The sequence below is a fragment of the Lepidochelys kempii genome, chromosome 3 (genome assembly GCF_965140265.1).
Source record: "Lepidochelys kempii isolate rLepKem1 chromosome 3, rLepKem1.hap2, whole genome shotgun sequence".
Lineage (NCBI taxonomy): Eukaryota > Metazoa > Chordata > Testudines > Cheloniidae > Lepidochelys > Lepidochelys kempii.
In genome coordinates this window covers 18,670,241-18,692,655 of record NC_133258.1, presented here as the reverse complement: position 1 = coordinate 18,692,655, position 22,415 = coordinate 18,670,241, and the positions used below count along the sequence as shown (strand labels likewise).

The following is a 22,415-nucleotide window of genomic DNA, read 5'->3' as shown; positions in this document are numbered from 1 at the left end:
TAATACTAGCCGTAATGCTTAAAGGTGATCTCAGCGGGACCTGAGGGTTGTATAAATGACAGTCACGTCTGTCGTAAGCCATTTCTCTTCTCTCTTTGCCATCAAAGCTGCTGATGGGGACAGATAAAGAGGGAAGGAAGGTGGCAGCCATAATGATGCCTGTTTAGTGCCCTGTGTCCATTGCTGATTCATTCCTCCCCTCATTTTTCCCCATGCTGACCCCTGCTAGCAGCGAGCATTGTGCAAGTGCTCATGAGGTTGACTCCCATCCCAGGAAAGGAGTTTGAGGCTTATTGAACTCTGCCAGTTGCAGGTATGCTTAGACAAAGGTGGTGTGTTGCTTTTAGTCGTAGACTCTCATTGGAGTAGGCAGGCACAAACCCCTCCAAGGCTCTTGCTGAGTGATGTCTTACTCACCAAGTACTGTACTAGACTAGGTTTAGCATATTTTCCCTTTTTAACTCTAACTGTGGTTATTTTGGCATTTAAAGAACCTTCCCCCTGTCTATTCCCTCTCCCCTCACCCCCCTGCCCACGCACCCCGTTTCACACACAACTTGACCTCTTGCATCTGAAAAGCTCAAATACTAACACAGGCATTCTGTACTCTGTCCTCCTGGGAGCAGAGGAGTACCAGACATAGTCAGCATATTGTGTGTTGAGGGATTATGAGAAACACTGTACTTGCCTCTTGAGGAGACGGGAGTAGAGAGTGTGTGGCTAGTGTTTCCAGTGCACTCTGACAGACTTGCTAACACAATGAAAGGCACAGTGTTAACCATACTGCACTGCCCTCATTCTTTTTTTCAGACCCTATTTTTAGCTATTAATAGAAGAAAAGTGTATGGAAAATCCACTGCTAAGTTAGTCTCTCTCTTGCTCTCCTTTTTAAAATTGTTTTTCTCTTTTTCTCTCATTTCAGATTTTCAAACATCAGGCATGCTGATCAATTCCATTAGAAGTGAATTAATTTGGGAGAAACTTGCATGTATTCACATGTGGTATTGCTTCTTTTTTCTGTATTCTCTGTTTTAAAAACAATTTAGCCAGGCATGCCAATTAATCTTCTATTAGCGGCCACTGTCTATCTTAATTCTTTCTATCAGTATATGTTGCTTGTACAATATTTTGCAATAGCCTGCTTGTAGGTAGGGATGGTAGGTCAGTAATATTAATATGTACTTTGTTTCTGTTTTTAATATTTAGGCATTATAGAATTAGATTAGGGGTCAAATGCTGCTCTTAGTTATTCATGCAATTCCTCACAAATCAATGAATGGGTGTAAGGATGTAAGAGTAGAATTTGTCCCTTGTAATCAAATTCTGGTTTTGTAGACACTAATGTCAATCTAGATTTTTCTCTCTATATATATACCCAGAATTGTTAACCCCAAGTGTTTAAAAAAAATCATGAGATTATTCAATATAATACATTTTGGGATTATTTTTAGTTTTGTTTTTTTGAGTCTTTAGGTTCACATTTTTCCAGCTGTATTTTCTACAGACATGAGGGCTACAAACTCACTTCTTAAATGTAAGATATGTCTCTTGTAATCTCATGTTTCTGAGAGCTCTGGCTTCAAGGGAAAACATCAAATATTGAGAGAGCTGGAAAAACTGTATACTGAGTAGAATTTGGCTCTAGTTGAAGCTTCTGGATGCTCCTCGGTTTATTTCGTTTTGCGAATTTGTAGACATGCAACTGAATGGAGGGCCAAATTCGGAGCTAACTTGCACCTGGGCAAGCCTGATGACCATGGAGTTAACATGCTTTAATGCATGTTTGGTATCGCATGATACACTTGAATCATAAAGAGAGAACCTCCTTGTATCATCAGGCACAAAAGTGAATCCTCCTGAAGCTGGTACAACTATTTAACTAAATTCCATCCTCTTTGCTGGAGTGAAGAGATAGCGAGAGAGATTTGTTAAAGACTGGCTATATTTGCTGATCTCCTGATAGATGGGATAAAGCAAGTCACTTAAAGCATTGGTTTGGGGCTTTCTAAAAATGTTTTTGTCCAGATCAATATTATATAATGGGTGTGACAAAGTTCCTGCTCTACCTTGGTGGGTCTTGCGCTTATTGGCGGATTTGCTCGCCTTGGAGCTTCACGGCAGCCCTCAGCTTGGCCGTTTTTCTGAATTCACAGTCCAGGTCAGCTCCTCCTGTGTCTGACCAGGAGTTGGGAGGATTTGGGGGGAACCCAGGCCCGCCCTCTACTCCGGGTTCCAGCCCAGGGCCCTGTGGAATGCAGCTGTCTAGAGTGTCTCCTGGAACAGCTGTGTGACAGCTACAACTCCCTGGGCTACTTCCCCATGGCCTCCTCCCAACACCTTCTTTATCCTCACCATAGGACCTTCCTCCTGGTGTCTGATAACGCTTATACACCTCAGTCCTCCAACAGTCCACGTTCTCACTCTCAGCTCCTAGTGCGTCTTGCTCCCAGCTCCTCACACGCACACCACAAACTGGTTTGGGCACCAAAACAATCGGGCTTGACCACTGACCATGGGACTCTTCGATGACTCCCAGCTCCAACATCCTTTTTACCTCTGCCTTGATCTCCTCCCTTTTTGCTGCCGATAGGGCCTTAAAGTTACCTTTGCCCCAGGGTCTGTGATAATGTGGTGATATGCTTCGGTGGTCTGGCCTGGTTTGGTTGAAAACACGTCCTGGTATCGGTTGATCATCTCAGTTACCTCCTTCTTCTGGTTTGGTGTCAGATCAGTGGATATCCTGATCTGCTCCTGCACATTATTTCCCTGGATCGGGGTCTCTTGGGCCACTACACACGCCTCTTGTTGGTGCCAAGGCTTTAAGAGGTTAATGTGATAAATTGGGTCTTGTTTCCGGCTTCCTGGCTGCCGCACCTTGTAGGTTATTGCCCCCACGGGTTCAACCACCTCATAGGGCTCCTGCCATTGGGCCAAAAGCTTGCTTTCTGCCGTGGGTACCAACACCATCACCCGATCCCCTGTTTGGAACTGTCGGACTTTTGCCTGGCCATTATAATGGGTTCGCTTTTGCGCCTTTTCCAAATGTTCCCGTACAATAGGGGTGACTCGGGCTATCTGTTCTCACATCTGCAACACATGGTCAATTATATTTCTCCCCTCATTGGGTTCCTCTTCCCAGATTTCTTTTGCAATATCTAGTATGGCACAGGGGTGGCGTCCGTATAATAATTCAAAGGGGGAAAACTCAGTTGAGGCCTGAGGTACCTCCTGAATTGCAAACATAAGGTAGGGTAGTAGGGTGTCCCAATCCTTCCTGTCATGACTTACCACTTTCCTTATCGTTGCCTTGTGGGTTCGGTTAAACCTTTCTACAGCCCACCAGTCTGTGGATGATAGACTGAAGTTCTCAGCGTATGTATATGGAGCAGCTTACAGAGGTCCTTCATTAGCTTCGACATAAATGGGGTACCTTGGTCTGTTAATATCTCCTTTGGTAGCCCCACTCGGGCAAAGATCCCCACCAACTCTTTAGCTATCGTTTTAGAGGCTGTGTTCCGCAGGGGGACGGCTTCTGGTTAGCGAGTAGCATAATCCAAAATGACAAGTATATATTGGTGGCCCCGGGCTGTCTTCTCCCGGGGTCCCACTAGATCCATGGCTGTTCGCTCGAAGGGGACCTCTATGATGGGAAGGGCTACTAAAGGTGCCCTCAAGTGGGGACGGGGACTGTGCAGCTGACACTCCGGGCAGGACTCATAGTACCTCCGCACTTCTTCATGTACTCCAGGCCAGAAGAATCGTCGCAGGACCCATGCCAGGGTCTTCTCTACCCCGAAATGCCCCCCAAAAAGATGACTATGGGCCAGACTTAATACAGCATTCTGGTGTTTTTGAGGTACTAGGATCTGCTGTACCTTCTGCCCCTGTACTGGTGCAACCCGGTATAAGAGATTCTTCTTCATTATGAAGTAGGGTCCTGGTCCCTGGGTTTTGCCTTCCACGGAGACCCCATCTATTTCAGTCACCTCCTTCCTATTGTTGTCATACCTTGGGTCTTCAGCCTGGTCCCGTCCAAAATTTCCTCTCCCGGGGCTAATCTGCCCGAGATCTAGGGGGCCAGTCTCTGTTGCCTTTACTGGTTCAGAGGTGTCAGACTCGGGTGCTTCTCCCTCCTGGGTGGCCTCCTTTTCAGCTCCTCGGTCCGCCTACCTACAAGAGCGACCCTCTGGCTTTGGGCTAGTATTCGGGTTCCCAAGGCCTTAGCTGCCCTTCTTTCCCTTTTTGTCTTTCTGTGCTGTCTGGGAGTGGAGAACAAATCTGGGGATAGTTCAGAGAAGGTTGGGGGTTGATAGTCTACTGTGGATGCCTCACTACTTTCAGGGCTACCCCCTTTCTCCAATTCCCCTACCGGGAGTAAGTCTCCAAACCCTGGGAAGTCCCTCCCTATGAGCACTAGGTATAGGAGTTTAGGGACTACACCTGCTGCTACCTCAGTAGTGTTCCCCTGAATCTCAATTTTTTTTTTTTTTTTTACTGGTATGGTGGGGTAATAAACAACTGTCCCATGGACATGTGTTATCCCCGTATGCTTAGCCCACAGCAGCTGACTACACTTCACGAGCTTCCCCGAGACAAGTGTGATAGCACTCCCCGAATCAACCAGTGCTGTGGTCTCTACCCCATTTAGCTTCACTGGTCTAGTGTACATATGTGGGGTTAGTGAGACCCCCCACAAGGTGGATTAGGGAGCATGGGTCTGCCCAGTTCCCCAGCTTACACTGCACAGGCTCCTCGGCATTGGGACACTGTGCAGCTATGTGTCCCCACTCCCCACAGGCGTAACATCTGTATGGAGCCCTAGGCGTTCCCCGGTCTCTTGGTTTGGGCAGTCTAACATCATGGTCCTCTTCCCCCTCAGTGCTCCAACTCTTTGTGGTTTCTGGTGGGCCTTCAGCCCCTCTCTTTTTCCACCTAGGTTCTCCTGGTGGCCCAGTCACCTGAGCTCGAGGGCTTGGTGCTGCTAGTTTAACCCGGGGTGCTTCTTCCTTAACTGGTCGGGTCAGCTCCCTCGCCGTCCTTCGCCTTTCTACCAGTGCGACAACCTCGTCATAGGTGGAGGGTTCGTTCTGGCTTACCCAGGCGTGAAGGTCTGGCGGTAGTCCTCTCATGTACCGGTCGATGACCAGAAACTCTAGTATCTCCTCTGGACTCCAGGACTCAGTTCATAACCACTTTTGTGCGAGATGGATGAGGTCATATAATTGTCACCGCAGGGTTTTGTTTTCCTGGTACCTCCACTCATGATATCGCTGGGCCCACACTGCGGTCGTTACCCCAGATCAGGATCTCTGCTTTCAGCTGCGGGGAGTCTGCCGCAGCCTCTTCAGGCAAATCATAGTAGGCCTTCTGGGCCTCCCCACGCAGGAATGGAGCGAGGATGCCAGACCGCTGTTCTTGGGGCCAAGCCTCCTGCAGGGCTGTCCTCTCAAAGGCCAGGAGGTATGCCTCTGCATCATCCTTCTATAACTCTCCTATAGCCATCTGGCCCGATCCTGTCACAGGGCCAAATTCATCCTTGTCTCAAATCTGTTGAAATAAATGAAGTTACATTTGGGGCTGTAAAATCCTGGGTAAACATTGGGCCTTTTCTTCAAGGTTATCAAATCACCAAAGTAAATAAAAGCCTATTTTCTAGTACACCTTCCTCCGTTTAAAAATATAATTTTATAACTAAACTTCTTGGGGGTTGGCAGCTTTAGCTTTGCAACGTCAGTCTTATCTCTCCATGAATGAAACTGAATCATTGTTTGTTTGGAGGAGGAAAAATGCTGGCATAGAATCATAGAATATCAGGGTTGGAAGGGACCTCAGGAGGTCATCTAGTCCCACCCCCTGCTCAAAGCAGGACCGATTCCCAACTAAATCATCCCAGCCAGGGCTTTGTCAAGCCTGACCTTAAAAACTTCAAAGGAAGGAGATTCTACCACCTCCCTAGGTAACGCATTCCAGTGCTTCACCACCCTCCTAGTGAAAAAGTTTTTCCTAATATCCAATCTAAATCTCCCCCACTGCAACTTGAGACCATTACTCCTTGTTCTGTCATCTGCCACCACTGAGAACAGTCTAGAGCCATCCCCTTTGGAACCCCCTTTCAGGTAGTTGAAAGCAGCTATCAAATCCCCCCCTCATTCTTCTCTTCTGTAGACTAAACATCCCCAGTTCCCTCAGCCTCTCCTCATAAGTCATGTGTTCCAGTCCCCTAATCATTTTTGTTGCCCTCCGCTGGACTCTTTCCAATTTTTCCACGTCCGTCTTGTAGTGTGGGGCCCAAAACTGGACACAGTACTCCAGATGAGGCCTCACCAGTGTCGAATAGAGGGGAATGATCACATTCCTCGATCTGTTGGCAATGCCCCTACTTATACATCCCAAAATGCCATTGGCCTTCTTGGCAACAAGGGCACACTGTTGACTCATATCCAGCTTCTCGTCCACTGTAACCCCTAGGTCCTTTTCTGCAGAACTGCTGCCAAGCCATTCGGTCCCTAGTCTGTAGCTGTGCATTGGGTTCTTCCGTCCTAAGTGCAGGACCCTGCACTTATCCTTATTGAACCTCATCAGATTTCTTTTGGCCCAACCCTCCAATTTGTCTAGGTCCTTCTGTATCCTATCCCTCCCCTCCAGCGTATCTACCTCTCCTCCCAGTTTTGTGTCATCTGCAAACTTGCTGAGGGTGCAATCCACGCCATCCTCCAGATCATTTATGAAGATATTGAACAAAACCGGCCCGAGGACTGACCCTTGGGGCACTCTGCTTGGTGCCGGCTGCCAACTAGACATGGAGCCATTGATCACTACCCGTTGAGCCCGACAATCTAGCCAGTTTTCTATCCACCTTAGAAGGTAAGAAAACAAAAAGGCTTTCCTGAAATGTGTATTTAAAAAAAAAAAAAAAAAAAAAAGCCTGCCTTTCAAAGAGGTAGGGTCACTAAATAGCTAAATCTCTAAGCTAAAGAGAACTATAGGTCATGATGTCCCTTATTAGATTTTTTTTTTTCATTTTTCTTAGACAGAAGTGCTTTGCAGCCTGTGTTAAAATTTGTGATCTTCACAAAAAGAAATTGCATCATATTTAGGTTAAAATTCACTTGGTTTCAATATCACACTTGAATGGTTCACACCAGCATCCATCAAGACTTTGAAAAGGGATTTTTAGATAACAAAAACTCCCCTTCCCCCCCAGAAAACCACTAAAGTTGCAATAACTAAGTTACTGGAGTGTATATTATCTTTAAAGAACATTAGGATTGAAATTTAAAAACAGATAAACTCAAAGTGTGCAACACTTCCTTTTTCATTCTAAGAATATTATATGGCTGCAACTTTATTGGGCCAGAGTTAAGGTTGTGTTGGCTAGCGTGCAAAACAGTGCCTTCTCTGAGAAGTACAGCTTTAGTTCTTAGCTTCCTCAGTGTTTAGTGCTTGCTTGCTTTTTGTCTTAAATACTTTTTCAAAAGGTAATATATACTTGAGGGTCATGTACATGGAATCTCAGTTTCACATTAAGGATTTTTATTTACTTAGTTAGTTTAGTTCGTTTAGTCCTTTTACCTGGAGCTCAGGAATGGATGGGGTGTTCTTACATTTTTTCCCCTCCTCCCCTTTTTGTTGACTTCCTGAGACTTGTGACAGAGGATCCACACTAATGCATACCCCATAAGGCCCATAGGAGGGGATCAGCACAGTATAGAATTCTGACTAGGTAAGCTTATCAACTCCTTAGGCTTGCTAAGAGGTTCATTTCTGAGGGGGAGTTGCTGGGGCCTCCTATGGAGGTCATGGTGATGAGGGGGAGGAATCCCCCCATCAATCTCTAGGAGGCAATTTGACTTCCTTTAAAACCCCAGCCCCCACACGCTATAGTAGCTGACCCCTTAGCAGGCTTGTTGGTGACCATGCTGCTTTAGTCTGAATGGGCTTCTCCACTCCAAATGCACTAACAGGCTCCTTTGCCTATGAGCCAATTTTGGCTTGTCTGGATCCTAGTAAGGCCTGTAGGGAGTTGTGGAGTGACCAAAGAATTTCACAAGAGTCTCACTGGGGGAGAGGTGTCTCACCTGAAATGGGAGAAATGTCCCACTAACCTCCTCTCTTCAGTTGTCACCCTTGTTCTTCCCCCATAGGCCATCTATGGGCCAGAAGAGTGGAGCTCTTGCAAAGTTTAGGGTGTGTGTATGCAAGTGGAGGGAAGTAATAAGAAGACAGGGACCCTTGAAAGATGTAGAACACCCATATCTTTTCTCCTGTTCCTGAGGCTCTATGCAGGAAATCATGGGCCCCAGCGGTGTTTCTAGCATTACAGATGAGCCAGAATTAGCTTACCAGCACCTGATGTGTCGTGTGACATTTAATATCTAAAAAATCTCAAATTTTATTGTAAATCTAAGCTTCTAATGCTTGGATCTCTGCACTAGATATTAACTACATGAGTCCAGTGACCCATAATTTCTCTCATTATGTGTAAAAGTTTTTGTTTTTTTCCTCTTTTGTAAGGAGGAAGAAAAAAAGCTTTAATTCTGAAAACCGCTCTTGGATGTTGTAATTCATGAACCCTTTGTCCACCTGACCTTAATTTAGGCAGAAAAATTATACCGCAACCTAAACTTTCAAGTTTGAGGCCAATATTCTGTGGTTTGGGTGGACTGAAGGGTATGACAAACCTGGGCTTATTATGGAAACTCAGTTGCACCTTTAACTATGAGGCAGCTGCTGCCTCTCCATAACGCTGTATTCTTACATATCTTGATCCTCAGTTTGACCTGCTGTAAAGAGAAGTTGCCAAGCTAAGAGCAGGATTCTTGTAAATCTTCATGCAGGAACGGATGGCAGATCGGTCAATTGACTTGCCAGATATTATTCTGCTATTATTGTGACAGTCAGGCATTGAGGTGATGGTTTAATCAGGCACCTATGCAATCTAAAGAAGCTAGTAGTGTGGAAAAATCAATTGGATCTAAATAAGATTCTGCTTAACCCCTTCCTTCCCGTTGCTTTCAGGCACCATGGTTCTCTCCCAATCACTCGACCTTGTCAAACATGAATGTTTGATGGATCATATTTCCTCCAAGTATTTCTAAAAAAGGTTATTTGTAAAGGATGGCATGCTGAAAGTCTTACAACTATCTAAACTCCAGTTCTTCATAGAATAAGGGTAATATACTAAACCTGAGTTTGGTTTTGGATTTGGAGCAGAGTTGTAACCATTTGGAATTGACTATAGCCCTTTCCAAAATTCGCTTTAGGGTATGATAGTTCTTACTTTTACTAGCCAAAATCTGCACTTGTGGACATGAGAATAAGGATTCCCATTGAAGTTAATGAGAATCATATGTGTATCCTTGGGCAGGTATTTGGCCCTGTTTGTTTTTTGTTTTTCACTACTAAATTGCTATGAAGCTCAAAGACAATTTTTGTGGATCACTTGTTCTTGCCATGCATACTGGTATAAAAACAGGAGGGACATTTAATTTCGGCTTGTCATCTCTAATAAGCAGGAAAAGATTCATTGCAGTTTGTATCAAAACTGAATACCTAGAATTAGTTGTGTATAATAGCAACTGTTGCACAATAGTGACAAATTATACTGAGTTGCTGGGGTATGAAATCTTATATTCAAGCTTTCAGAGGATATTACAAATGTAACACCACATCCCTAGATGGACAGTTGGTTGCAGGGACACAAACATGGGATCTCTGGATCTTATAGCATGAGCTTCTACTTCCTGAACTCTGTTATTTTAAATTGCCTGTTAGCCAAGGCTGTAGCAGGGTCAATATGTGACCTAGCCACCATTAGAGAGGGACAGAGCACCGGACTGAGTGAAACTGTCCTTCATTTGTGTATCCCGCACCCAAACAGGTGTGGGGTTTCTTTTTTGTTCCGTGTCAAAAAGGATAAACTGAAACCCTGATCCTGTCAGCTTAAATCTATGATTAACTTTACACAAGTGAATAGTTCCATTGACTTCAAGTTAAACATATGCGGAACTGTTTTGTAGGATGAAGGCCTAAAAAGGGATACTGAGAAATGTTCCACAAACACCATGGAAATAAAACTAACAAATTTTACTACCCTAAATTAGCAAATAAACTTTGTTTTAAAATTAAAATTCTATATAAAGCTGCAAAGAGGGAGGGGTGTAGGGAAGGTAAATGGAAGCATAAGTACCTTTTTGAGGAACCTCTCTGCAAATCAGTGCTGCAAGGAGGGAAAAAATGCTGCCATTAATCTTACACCACACATCCACACTTCTTTCCTGTGGTGTAAGTGTTTTTTACTATTTAGACTTTCAGAGCAGTAGCTCTGCAGTTTGACTTTGGCTGTACTGCAAAACTCTTAAGTGTACAGTGAGCTATACTGGGTATGGTTTAGTTCTGATACAGATCTAAAAGACATCTTGAATTCTGTGAAATCCTGGTGCTTATTAGCATTATAGTACATATCCTTGCCGTTCAGATTTCTGAGTTTATTTTGTTCAGATTTTTATTCCTTAGACACACGAAAGGGAGCATTGGTTTGTCCAAAAAACCCACAAAAAACCCCAAATCCACAACAACAAAACCATGTAGTTATTATAGTAAAGTGTGGCTACATTGAGGATAGCAGTGCTTTCATATTTACACGGTTTAGAACCCTAAACCGTGTACTGTATAGGGATGAGATACTTAGTAATCAAATATAGTCTTACTAGTGTCTGTGGGTATCCATTTCTGCTGGAAAGCAAGGCTGTGCTTTCCCTCATTACATTAAACAGAAATTCTCAGAAATATGTGAAGTCTCTATGGCTTCAGGGACTCTTGGTGCTACTGAGATGGTCCACACTGAAGTCCACAAGAGGGCATTTTATCATCAATTACTGGGGAAAATAAAATGTTTTTAAAGGGAAGATACAATATTAATAAAATGTGGAAGGAAAAAATTATTATCCTAAATTATGCACTGATAGCTCCTTGCAGTTGATGTGTATAAATGTTTATTTTCTGGAGGAATTTGTATGTTGCTGGCCAGATATGTCCACATAATCTGTTTTCTCCCCCTGTTCATTGCCTGATTGATTTCACATCTTACCTAGAACTCATCTAGAGATGGAAGATTTTTTTTTTTTTTACAAGTGTCTTGCAGCTGGTTTAAAAAACCCTATTAGTAATCAAGAAAATTGGACTATACATAGTCCAGGTATAACAAATACTGAATAATCACAGTGTACCTCTGCTCACCTTCTAGGGCTCTCAAGAGGATTCTATTCAGGAACACAGCTCAGCTAGGAGATTGGAATTTGCAAATACACCCAACGGTAAATCCACTGAATCTTAAGGAGCATTTGGCAGCCTGGGAAGTATACATGTGCCAGATGGACTTGATGTCTTTTATTTGGCAGCAGTTAATGCTAAGGCATAAAATGATTGGGAGATTGGGGGCGATGTCCTAGTTGTCGCTCTTCTTATTATTTAAAAAAATGTATTTTTCTCTTGTAACTGTCTTTTCATTTTGCTCCTCTCTTCCTCATCCCTCTGTTGGTAATGATGGCATCTGTGCTGAAGGTCAGGCTGCCTAGTTCTCAGATTTGTGACCTTCCTCAGCCTTTCACAGTGCACATAATGAGATTAATTCAGTTTGGTTCCCTATGGACAAATATATTTGCATTATGGCTGGTTTGCAGCCTCAGCATATGCCAGAGATTGAATGGGCCATGGGGATGGAACTGCCAGCCTAGTGGTGATCTGGCTTGGACAGGCATATTGGCAAGGCAGTGTGGCAAAGCTTTCACTGCCTACTCTGTACTTGTTTTATAGATGCAGAGTGTTTAAGGTTCAGATTGCCCCTCCCACTGAAAGTCTTGCAGGAAAAACCTGGGAAGGATAAGTGGAGTCTGAGTTACCCCATGTGTAGGCTTTCCCAAATAGTTCTGGGCCAGGCTGTGGATTCATGTGGAACAAACAGGGGTTTCTGTCCCAGTCCCTGCAGATCCCCTTAGATCCATAATGAGGCCTTCTGCTTTCACTGGCTTTGGAGTCTCCTGCCCACACCCTCTAGCGTGGAGCCAGTCATGCCATCAGGGCTTCCCCGGTTGATGGCTGTCCCTGGAACACACCATTAACAGAGATCTCTGCAGCATGGAGAGAGCCATTAGTTGCACTGGCTTCTTCTGTGTTGTCAGTAGGTGGCAGGGTGATGCGACGTCTCTATTTCTCCATCTCTTCTCTGCATTCAGAGCTCTCTGGGGGAGGAAGAGGGGTTGGTGGAATGGTGCTGTGGAATTAGATGACTCCTTCCCTTTCCATAGTGGAGAGCTGAGACCCTCCACAAGTGGTTTTTGGTTATTAAATGGACATAAATTCTCACACCTTAAAAATGAAGGGGGACGGGGGGGGGAATTAACCAAGACTAGCTCCTCTTTGGTCAGCAACAGGGAGTCTCCCAGTCAAATGTCTAAATATTTTATTCAGCTCTTAATTCAGATGAAATACATTTTGGCCAGGAAATATTTTTCCAGCTATATTGATGTCAGAGCAAATAAATGATTTTATAAAAGCATTTTAGTATCCCTCAGGGACTGGAACATGGAGTACTGTTTTATTTTATTTTTAGCTTGGGAGATGTTTGCTTTCCGAAGTGTCCTAAAGATTTGACATGTCACTTGTTGCTCTCACCCTGTCACTTTTGGGCAGAACACTGGATTTGGTAGCTTAACATCTACTAGAATAGTAAAAGGCAGGTTGTTGCTGAGACTTAAAGAAAATACAGTATGTCAGGCATTTATTGATTAGTGCAGAATAGCATATCTTTCTTTTTAAGTCTCTCTTATGTGTGGAGATAGGGCAAATTAAGGCATAATTTTTGTGGAGATTTGAGTGAGCCCAGCTCAGTGCTGATTCAGTAGATAATGAGGAGTCTGCCTGGGAGACCTAGATGTTGGGAGAAAATGTATGGAGAAGACAATGGGGGAGGGAGGGGAGTTGGGGGTGGCTTGTGGAGGAGATGGACGCAGAACCCAGTTAGTGTAATATGTGAGACAATCATAGCAACAACATACACTCCCATAACATATTAATAGTTCGAGTGTTCAGATTAGTGAAGGAATCTTAAATCCTAGTTTCCCCACTGTTCTATTGGGATCCAGCATCACTGCTGCGTCCAAATTCATTAGCAAAGCCTGCATGACCTAGGTGTAGCTTTGAGGCTTCCCACAGAGTGAAATGAGGGCTTGATCTGGCTGCTGTTCATGTTTTGGGACTCTGTGTTACCAGTAATCATGGCATATAAGAACTACTTCATTGGCTTCTGAGATATACAGAAGAGGAAATCTGTTACATTTTAATTTCAGCATACCTTTGGTTGGGAGCACAACTCTGTAAAACAAAGCTCAAGCATTTCTCTCTGTAGGAATACAATGCAAGACATCAGCCGTTTATGGCAGAAGTAGTTGAGAGCCTTTCCAGACTAGACTGAAATCTACTTATAAAATGTTATCCTATGTCTGAATTAATTTATTACTTCAGCAGAAGTCTTTATTATTGTAAACAACTTCTTGTCACCTTTTGTAAATATGTGTGCTTCACTTCAGCCTAGTTTTATACACTGAATGATTCAGGGAACATTTCCAGTGTCTGACAATTCCTTAAAAAAACAACAACAGTATGAAAGCTAGGATCATATAAATTGCTTCCTGATCCACAGAGTAGTTGCTACTGCAGTGGTCCCCAAACTTTTTACGATTGCACCTCCACCCCCAGGTTGCCACCCCCCCCTCACCTCCTGGGAGCCAGGGCTGGGTCCAGGGCTGCGGCTTGGGAGTGGGGCTGTGGCTCGGGAGCAGGTAAGGGAGCCAAGGCTGGGGCTGGAGCTGGGAACAGAGCCGTGTCCGGGGCTGAGGCTAGGGGTGGGGCCGGGGCGAGGGCCGAGAGTGGAAGCCACGATCAGGCTACAGTTGGGGGGCCAAGGCTAGGGACAGGGGTATGGCTGGGGCTGGGAGCCAGGGATGTGTCTGGGGGTGAGGCTGGAGTGGGGCAGGGTGGTGCTCTCTGCCTGCCCCCTGTGAGGGCTAGCCCAGGCCCCGCTGTGCCCCCTGAACATTTCTCTGTGCCTCCCTAGGGGGCGTGCCCCACAGTTCGAGTGTCTCTGTGCTACTGCCTCATTGCTATCCAGTCCTTACCTCAGGCAGAAAAGGAACCCAAGTAAGATAATACTAGCAAGGTTACAGATGGTTACAAGTCCCTGTGGAGTTGAAGGGGTTAAAAAGATCCTGCTCCTGTTCAAAAACTAGTCCTGATTTGTGGAGCCCCGTGTCTGTGGAGCAACTATTGGGTGTCATCTATAGAAATGAAGGCAGAGAGAACATACCTTAGTGCAGTGGTCTCCAACCTTTTTATGCCCAAGATCACTTTTTGAATTTAAAGGCAATCCAGGATTTACTCCGCCCCTTCCCCAAGACTCCCCCCTTCTCCATCGCTCGCTCACCCCTACCCTCACGCACTTTCACTGGGATGGGGTCTGGGGTTGCGGTTCAGGAGGGGGTGCGGGCTCTGGGCTAGGGCTGAGGGTTTAGTGGTGTGGGTGTGGGCTCTGGGCTGAGCCTAGGGCAGGAGGTGGTGCAGGAGGGCGTGCGGGGTGGAAGCTCTGGGAGGGAGTTTGGGTGCAGGAGGGGGCTCCGGAGTGGGGCAGAATATTGGGGTGCAGGAAGGAGTTCGGAGTGCAGGGGGGTATGGGGTACTGGCTCTGGGAGGGGTTTCAGGGCTGGGGCAGGGGATTGGGGTGCAGGAGGGGGTTTGGAGTGCTGGCTTTGGGAGGGGGCTCAGGTCTGGGCTTTTGGGGTGCAGGAAGGGCTTTGGGGTGCTGGCTTTGTGAGGGGGCTCAGGGCTAGGGCTTGGGGTGCAGGAGGGGTAGGAGGTGCTGGGTCCGGGAGAGGGGTTGGGGTGCGGCCTCCCACCAGGCGGCACTTACCATTGGCGGCTCCCAGTTGGCAGCGCAGCAAGGCTAAGGCAGGCTTCTTGCCTGCCCCGGCCCCGTGCCACTCCCGGAAGGGACAAACGTGGCCCCTGGGAAGGAGCAGGGGGCACGTGGCTCCACCTGCGGTCCCTTTCTGCTAGCACTGCCCCCTCAGCTGCCCGTGGCCACAGTTTCCCATTCATGGCCAACGGGAGCTGCTGGGGTGGTGCTTGCAGGCAAGAGCAGGCCACTTCCGGGAGCAGTGCGGGACTGTGGCAGGCAGGGAGCAAGCCTAGCGGCAACTCCGCTACACCACCAGAGATCCCAATAGACTGGGAGAGTCCCCAGGAGCGACCAGTTGATCGCGATCGACCAGTTGGTGACCGCTGCTTAGAGCCTGTGCCCATACTCGCAAGGACAGATCTTCATGACCTTGATTGAGGGACAGAGATGATCAGGCCCTTAATCTCCAAACATTTAAATCCATAATGTTATAGGAAGTGTTGATTTATCTTACCTTTAACAGGGCCTTTCTGACTTTCAGTGTTTAGGTGCCCCATGCTTACTGAACACCAGGCCCCTTTGAAATGCCTAGTGAGGCACCCAAAATTAGGAAACTTAGGGCCATGTGCAGAAATTTCTGACAAACATCTTCTGAATATGAAAAGAGTACCATAGGATTGAACAGTCTAGCGCTAGAATTCACTCTCCCAGTGAATCTCTTATTCTCTCTATTAACACAGCCATCCAAACTACTCAACAATTTCATTCCACATTTCTTTGGAGAACAACTCTGGAAAAAGTTGTTAAAATTACTGTAACAGCAAACATAAAAACATTATGCAGCTCCAAGTACAATCATACTGAGGGATCATAGCTTCAGAAAATAGTCTTGTATAGCTTTTATTTTTAAAATGCTTGCTGTCTATCTGCCATGCCTTTTTGCTTGCCTCTTGAGTAAATCTAGCCCTTCTTTTATGATAAACGCTGATATAAATGAAAGATTCTTCAGATTCAAACCTTTTGATATTTAAAACTTATGCAGATAAAATGTCAAACATTCCTTTTGGAACTGGATAACTGAACAAAATGTTATCCTAAAGTAAAGCAAAAAAATCTTATTTTAAAGAGACACTGTCATCTTGAAATCTAATCAGTTAAAATTATTTTCATATACCACACCTTCTCCAGAGTCTTCCAACCATTTTTTGTGGCTTTGGATTTTACAGTTTTTACTCTGTTCTATTAAACTATTGACCAAATTAGGGTGGGTAGCTGATTTAAATGACTAAAATTGGTGATTTAAATTGCTTTGATTTAAATCAATCAGGAAACCTTGATTTTAAATTATCCATTTTAATTATGTTTTGCATTTGTACATTTTAGTTATTTACCTAAAGAAAGGCTGAATTTCATTGTTTGGTACCAACTAAAAAGGTTGATTTGCAGTTAAATACCTTTACATTAAATTTGGTGCACTTTCCTTTCCTTTCGCCAGTCAAGAGGCTATGTATACATACTTCGTAAAGTAGATACATAGCTTAACTTCTATCAGATCAAATTCTTAATCTTTACATTTTTATTATATTAGAAAATAGTGAATGATTCATTTCTTTACTAGGTGATTATTTTTTGCTTGGGATTTATGGAAGTGTTTAGTTAGATGGACATTCAAATTCAATTTAAAATGCACAAAACCAAAATTTGAATTTTAAAAAGAATTAAGCTACCTTAAAGGTGCTGAATACTTAAGAAGAATAAGTTGTTATCAAAACACGTTTTGCAGTTGTAAAATGAAATTCAACCAAGGGAAGTGTAAGGTGTTACACTTAGGGAAGAAAAACCAAATCACAAATATGGAATAAGGGATCCCTGGCTTGGCAGCAGCACTGTCCGAGAAGGATTTGGGAGTTGTGGTGGATCACAACCTCAACCTGAGTCAACAATGTGATGCTGTTGCAAAAAAAGCAAATGTAATTTTGGGTTTCATTAATGGAAGTATAGCATGTGCAAGTCATGGGACATGATAGTACTGCTCTACATGCTGGTTAGGCCTCAGCTGGAGTACTGTATCCAATTTTGGTCACTGCTGTATAGAAAGGATGTGGAGAAATTGGAAAGAATCCAGAGGCAAACAACAAAAATGAACAAAGGGATAGAACACAAGCCTTGAGCAAAGGCTGAAAGAACTGGGTATGTTTAGTTTGGAAAAGAGGAGATTAAGGGGAGGACATGTCTCCAAATACTTGAAAGGCTGACATAAGAAAGAGGGGGGGAAATTGTTCTGTCTTGTCACAGACGGCAGCACAAGAGGCAATGGGTTCAAACTACAGCATAGCAGACTTAGATTAAATCCAAGGAAAAAATCTCCTAAGTGTAAGAACAGTAGGGCAGTGGAACAGACTGCCTAGGCAAGTTGTGGAGGCTCCTTCACTGGAGGTTTTCAAAAAGAAGCTGGATAGCCATCTGTCTTGGATGGTTTAGACACAAGAAATCCTGCATCTTGGCAAGGGGGCTAGACTAGATGACCCTTGAGGTCTCTCCTAACCCTGTGATTCTGTGATTTATAACTAACTGATTTATTAAACAAAGGAAGGATTGTCTGTAGTTAGTGAATTGAATTGATTGTTTCTGGTCACAATGTCCTTCAAAATTTTAGAGCTAGTAGATTTCATCCTCTCATACCTAATTTTTATTCACTGGACGAGGACAAAAAAAAAAAACAAAAGGAAAAGTGTATGCTTCATTTGCTTCTCCCAGCCTGCACTATGGTTTGGAAATGGTGGGTCTTGTGGAAATGGAAGAAAAGATACATGTAGTAGAAAATAGTACACGGAGGAGAATGGCAGGCAGGTGGAAGGTGGACAGTGTGTGCATGGAGGAAATATGGGGGAAGATGAATTTGGGATTCTCAGTGATAGGTTGGAGAGCACACAATTGAGTTGGGCTGGGCTCAATGTTTTAAGAGTGGGAGAAGAATGACCAGCAGAGAAAGCATGGGAGGAAGAGGACAGCAAGGAAGGACATGGAAGACAGCGAATATGATGGAAAAGCTCCATCAAGAGAAGTCTGAGGAGAAAAGGACTGGAACTCCAAAACCTATGAACCCGTTCCATGGACTAGAAAGAGTTGCAAAGATTCTTGAGCACCTCTTACCCCATGTAAACAGGAAATGGAGTCAAGAAGTGAAAGAAGATTGGAAGAGGAAAACTAGCTTTCATGCTTTTTCAACTCCCAATCAGTCTCTTAATTTTGAGCCATTGCACTGAACTAGTTGAATAAACTGAAAGGAATAAAACATGCTGTCTGTACCCACAGAAGAGGCTACTGCTGACAAAAGCTGGCTTAGCACTTCAGCAAACTCTGGTTCTTGGTGTCTTCCACCAGTTGAGTGATCTGTCTTTCTTTAAAACTTGGCAGCAAACATGTCCTTCTTGATATTATTTCTTGTATTTAATTAAAAGGTTTTAATAGATTACAGTAAGTTTAGGATTGAATTTATGTTGTTTAAAATTCAAATTTTAATTGGATTATTTAAAAATATAAAAACTATTTAATTTAAATAAATACATATATTTAAAACCCTCTTTTAAAAAATCCCCACTGGACAAAATGCTAATATCAGCAAAGCTTGTGGGAAGGAGGGGAGGACAAATTCAGGTTGGAAATAAGGTGCAAATCTTTAACAGAGGAGGGTAATTAACCACTGGAACATCTTACCAGAGGTTGTGGTGGGTTCTCCAGTTCTCCAGCACTGGAAATTTTAAAATCAAGATTGGGTATTTTGTCTAAATGATATGCTCTAGTTAAAGCACAGCTATTGAACTTGAAGCAGGAATTAATATAGGGAAGTCCTATGGTCTGTTTCAGAGTAGCAGCCGTGTTAGTCTATATCCGCAAAAAGAAAGAGTACTTGTGGCACCTTAGAGACTAACAAATTTATTTGTGCATACACATTCGTGAGCTACAGCTCACTTCATCAAATGCATGCAGTGGAAAATACAGTGGGGAGATTTTATATACACAGAGAACATGAAATAATGGGTGTTACCATACACACTGTAACAGGTAAGGTGAGCTATTACCAGCAGGAGAGGGAAAAAAAACCTTTTGTAGTGATAATCAAGGTGGGCCATTTCCAGCAGTTGACAAGAACGTGTAGGAACAGTAGGGGGGGAAATAAACATGGGGAAATAGTTTTACTTTGTGTAATGACACATCCACTCCCAGTCTTTATTCAAGCCGAAGTTAATGGTGTCCAGTTTGCAAATCAATTCCAATTCAACAGTCTCTCGTTAGAGTCTGTTATTGAAGTTTTTTTGTTTGAAGAATTGCCACTTTTAGGTCTGTAATCGAGTGGCCAGAGAGATTGAAGTGTTCTATGGTCTGTGTTATACAAACTGTCAGATTAGATGATGGCCGTGGTCCCTTTTCGCCTTAAAATGAGCCTATAGGAAAAATGAAGAAATATATTTTTGTTACACTCCCTAGATTACTGTAAAAATATAAGTAAAAAGACCTTCAGACAGAAGTATGAAATCCCTAGATGTATTTAAAAATAAGGGACCTCCAACTTTTTTTTAAAGTTAGCCCTATGCATTTTTTTAATTCAAAGTCTCCAATACAAGAATCCTTAAAGTTGAATTTAACCATTAAAAGAATAAAGATGGGAAAATACAAGGAGTGAAATACAACTTGGACAATTCATTTAAAAACCATGTACCCTCTAATGAACATCCTGGCTCACAGTGAACTGGCTGCCATATTGATTTGGAGACTGAGACTAAACCAAACTGGCAAGACAGTCTTATTCTAATCTAAACCACTACAGTTCTACATAGTGTGTGTTCTTCCAGATTCCATTTACTCCTAACAATTCCTACATGGCGTACATGACTCTTCTGCTTAGCCAGAGCAGGAGACAGAATTAATCAATTACAAAAAATATGCAATTTACAGTCAGCATTAACTGGGTGTTTTGGCTCATTAGACCAAATAGCTAATACAATTTAAAAAAGAAAAGGCAAGAGTGTCCAAAATAAATAATATAATGCTCCATGTAATGGGTGCCAACAGATTCTAGCTTCTCATCCAGGCTCAAGTATTTAAAAAAGAAAAGTGTATATACCATTATGAAGCTAACTGTTATAGCTACATTACAGACCATTTTACTTATCAGAGACTTGTACAGAAGGTGACTCTTCTACTGTTTAAACATAGGGAGCCTTTTAGAAAAAAGCAAGTACGAACCATGGTTGGAAAATCTGGGACTTCATGACATTTAAACGTTTTTTTTTTCCTTTTTGTTGTTGTTGCTGCCTCATAAATATAACCAATTTTTTTTTCTAATTCACAGTTGAAATAGTACGCAATAGCTATAATACATGTTTTTTCTGTCAGTGTGTAATGATGTTAGTGAGGAAAGGCCATAATAATCTTACATGTATTTTCTTCCATTCTGAAGGATTCCTAAGGGACAAAAAATATCATAGGTTCTTTACTATACAACCATAAAATACTGTCTGAACATTCAAGATGAAGCTGAATGCACTGGATTTTAGTTGAACACTCATTCCAAAACAAAATATGTTCATGTAACTCAGAGAATATATTTCTTAAAACTACCAATACTTTAGGGTAAACCTATTTAATTTTGTATCTGAACCAACATCTACAAAATCAGATTCAATTGGAACATAGGAATTGCCATACTAGATCAGAGACATAGTCCATCTACTCCCATATCCTGTCTCCAACTGTGCTCAATACCAGACACTTCAAAGAAAGGAGCAAGAAATTTTGCATTAAACTAACATGAGATAATCTGCCTCCCATATTAGGTCTTGTCCTAATTCCTAGGTTTTGAGACTAGCTTGAAGCCCTAAAGGGGGCATGGCGTTTCTCTTCCAAAACTTATTTGTTATTATAACGCTGGATAGTCTTATCTGTATAATTGTCCAGTCGTTCATTCAATCTTGCTTAGTTCTTGGCGTTAGTGACACAGCAGTACATCAGTGAGTGACTTCTGTGGCAGAGAGTTCCACAGCCCATCCGTTGTGCGAAGAAGTATTTCCTTCTATCTGTTTTGAATTGGCTACCTTTCATTTTTATTGTATGTTTTTGTGTGAGGGAGCACAATCTGTCTCTTATCTTCTCTGTGACATTCATTATTTTATATACTTTTATCATGTCTCCTCTAATTCAGCTTGTTTCCAAGGTGAATAATTCTAGTCTCTTCAATCTATCTCCCTATGAGAGTCTTCATGCCCCATTTCATTCTTATTGCCTTTCTCTGCACCCCTACTTGTTCTTCACTGTCCTTTTTGTGATGGGATGACCACTACTGTATGCAGCATTCCAGATGAACCCACACCATTGATTATTTAAATAGCATTATAACATTTTCTGTATCGTTTCCCATCTTGTTAATTGTGCATGCTAAAATCTTGTTCGCTTTTTTCATTGCAGCTCACATTGAGCAGATGTCATCTTTGAGCTGTCCACAATGGTTCCCGTGTCCCTTTAGATACCCCTTTGGTATCTGATATTCAGAGGACATATTCTGGGATTGTTCTGTCCAGCTACACCACAAGCATTTGGATATTAGATATGGAATGGGTTGAGGTGCACTGTATCTCTGTATGCAGAGTTTCCTAGCTGCATTTTAGTAGCAACAAGGAAAGTCCCATCTCTAAAGTAATAGTCCTGGAGGGATTCCTGCAGCTTAGATCCTTTTGGAATTCTGCATTTGGGAATCTGACTGTTGTGTCCCGAAATGCCAAAGAAGTTTACATCAAGACCTTCGTTTCCCATTTCTATCATCTGTCAGCCAAGGACCCAATCCAGTAGTTACTGCCCTCCCTCCTTCTCCTTTACTATATCTTGTTTATTTCAGTGAGAGTCTGTGAGGAAAGAGCTATGCTTGTTTTCAGGACTGGGCCTCAACTCATTCACAAGCTCATCATATGGAAGTTTATGTGTATAATACAAGGACTTGGTATACTGATCATGCCCCCTCTACGGTTTGGCTTCACTGCTCAAGTTGTGGCATCTGTATGTACAGGCATGGCTTATTACAACATAGTAGCATCTCGTGTTAAGTTTTTTGTCTTAATTGTAAAACCAAATGCTATAAATCGAGGATTCAAGACTTCGCTATCACTAGATTACCTACATCTGATCATCTATTTTCTCTGATTTAATCTAGACTTGCTTTATAGGAGAGGTCTCCCCCTCTGCTCCAGCACACAATAACTAAGAGCCTTAACAATAAATAAGAGCCTTAAACAATAACTCCTCTCAAGTCTTTTTTTAATAAGCATTTTGATAGAAACAAGCAAATGTGGCTTTGACTTGTCATTTCAGGTATCTGGAAAATTGCCACAGGGCTTCTGCTGCTCTGGTCAGTTATGCTGACTTTAATGGACATAGATTGATTGTACCAAAATCCTTTCCCTTCTATTAGATA

The 22,415-nt window shown here is 43.1% G+C and overlaps 1 protein-coding gene across 17 annotated transcripts in view; it reads left to right on the top strand.

The window, feature by feature from the left end:
* The window catches only part of KLHL29 (kelch like family member 29), a 601,492-nt gene that overhangs the window by 7,325 nt on the left and 571,752 nt on the right, over nucleotides 1–22,415 (top strand). For 3 of the 17 annotated variants that reach the window (XM_073335857.1, XM_073335863.1, XM_073335852.1), the window contains exon 2: nucleotides 11,246–11,315. The exons of 13 other annotated variants lie outside the window; for them this stretch is intronic. The gene's annotated coding sequence lies outside the window, so the exon portion shown is untranslated. Of the gene's footprint in view, nucleotides 1–955; nucleotides 1,002–11,245; nucleotides 11,316–22,415 lie in introns of those variants that run through there. One more of the 17 variants, XM_073335858.1, reaches the window with a different exon arrangement.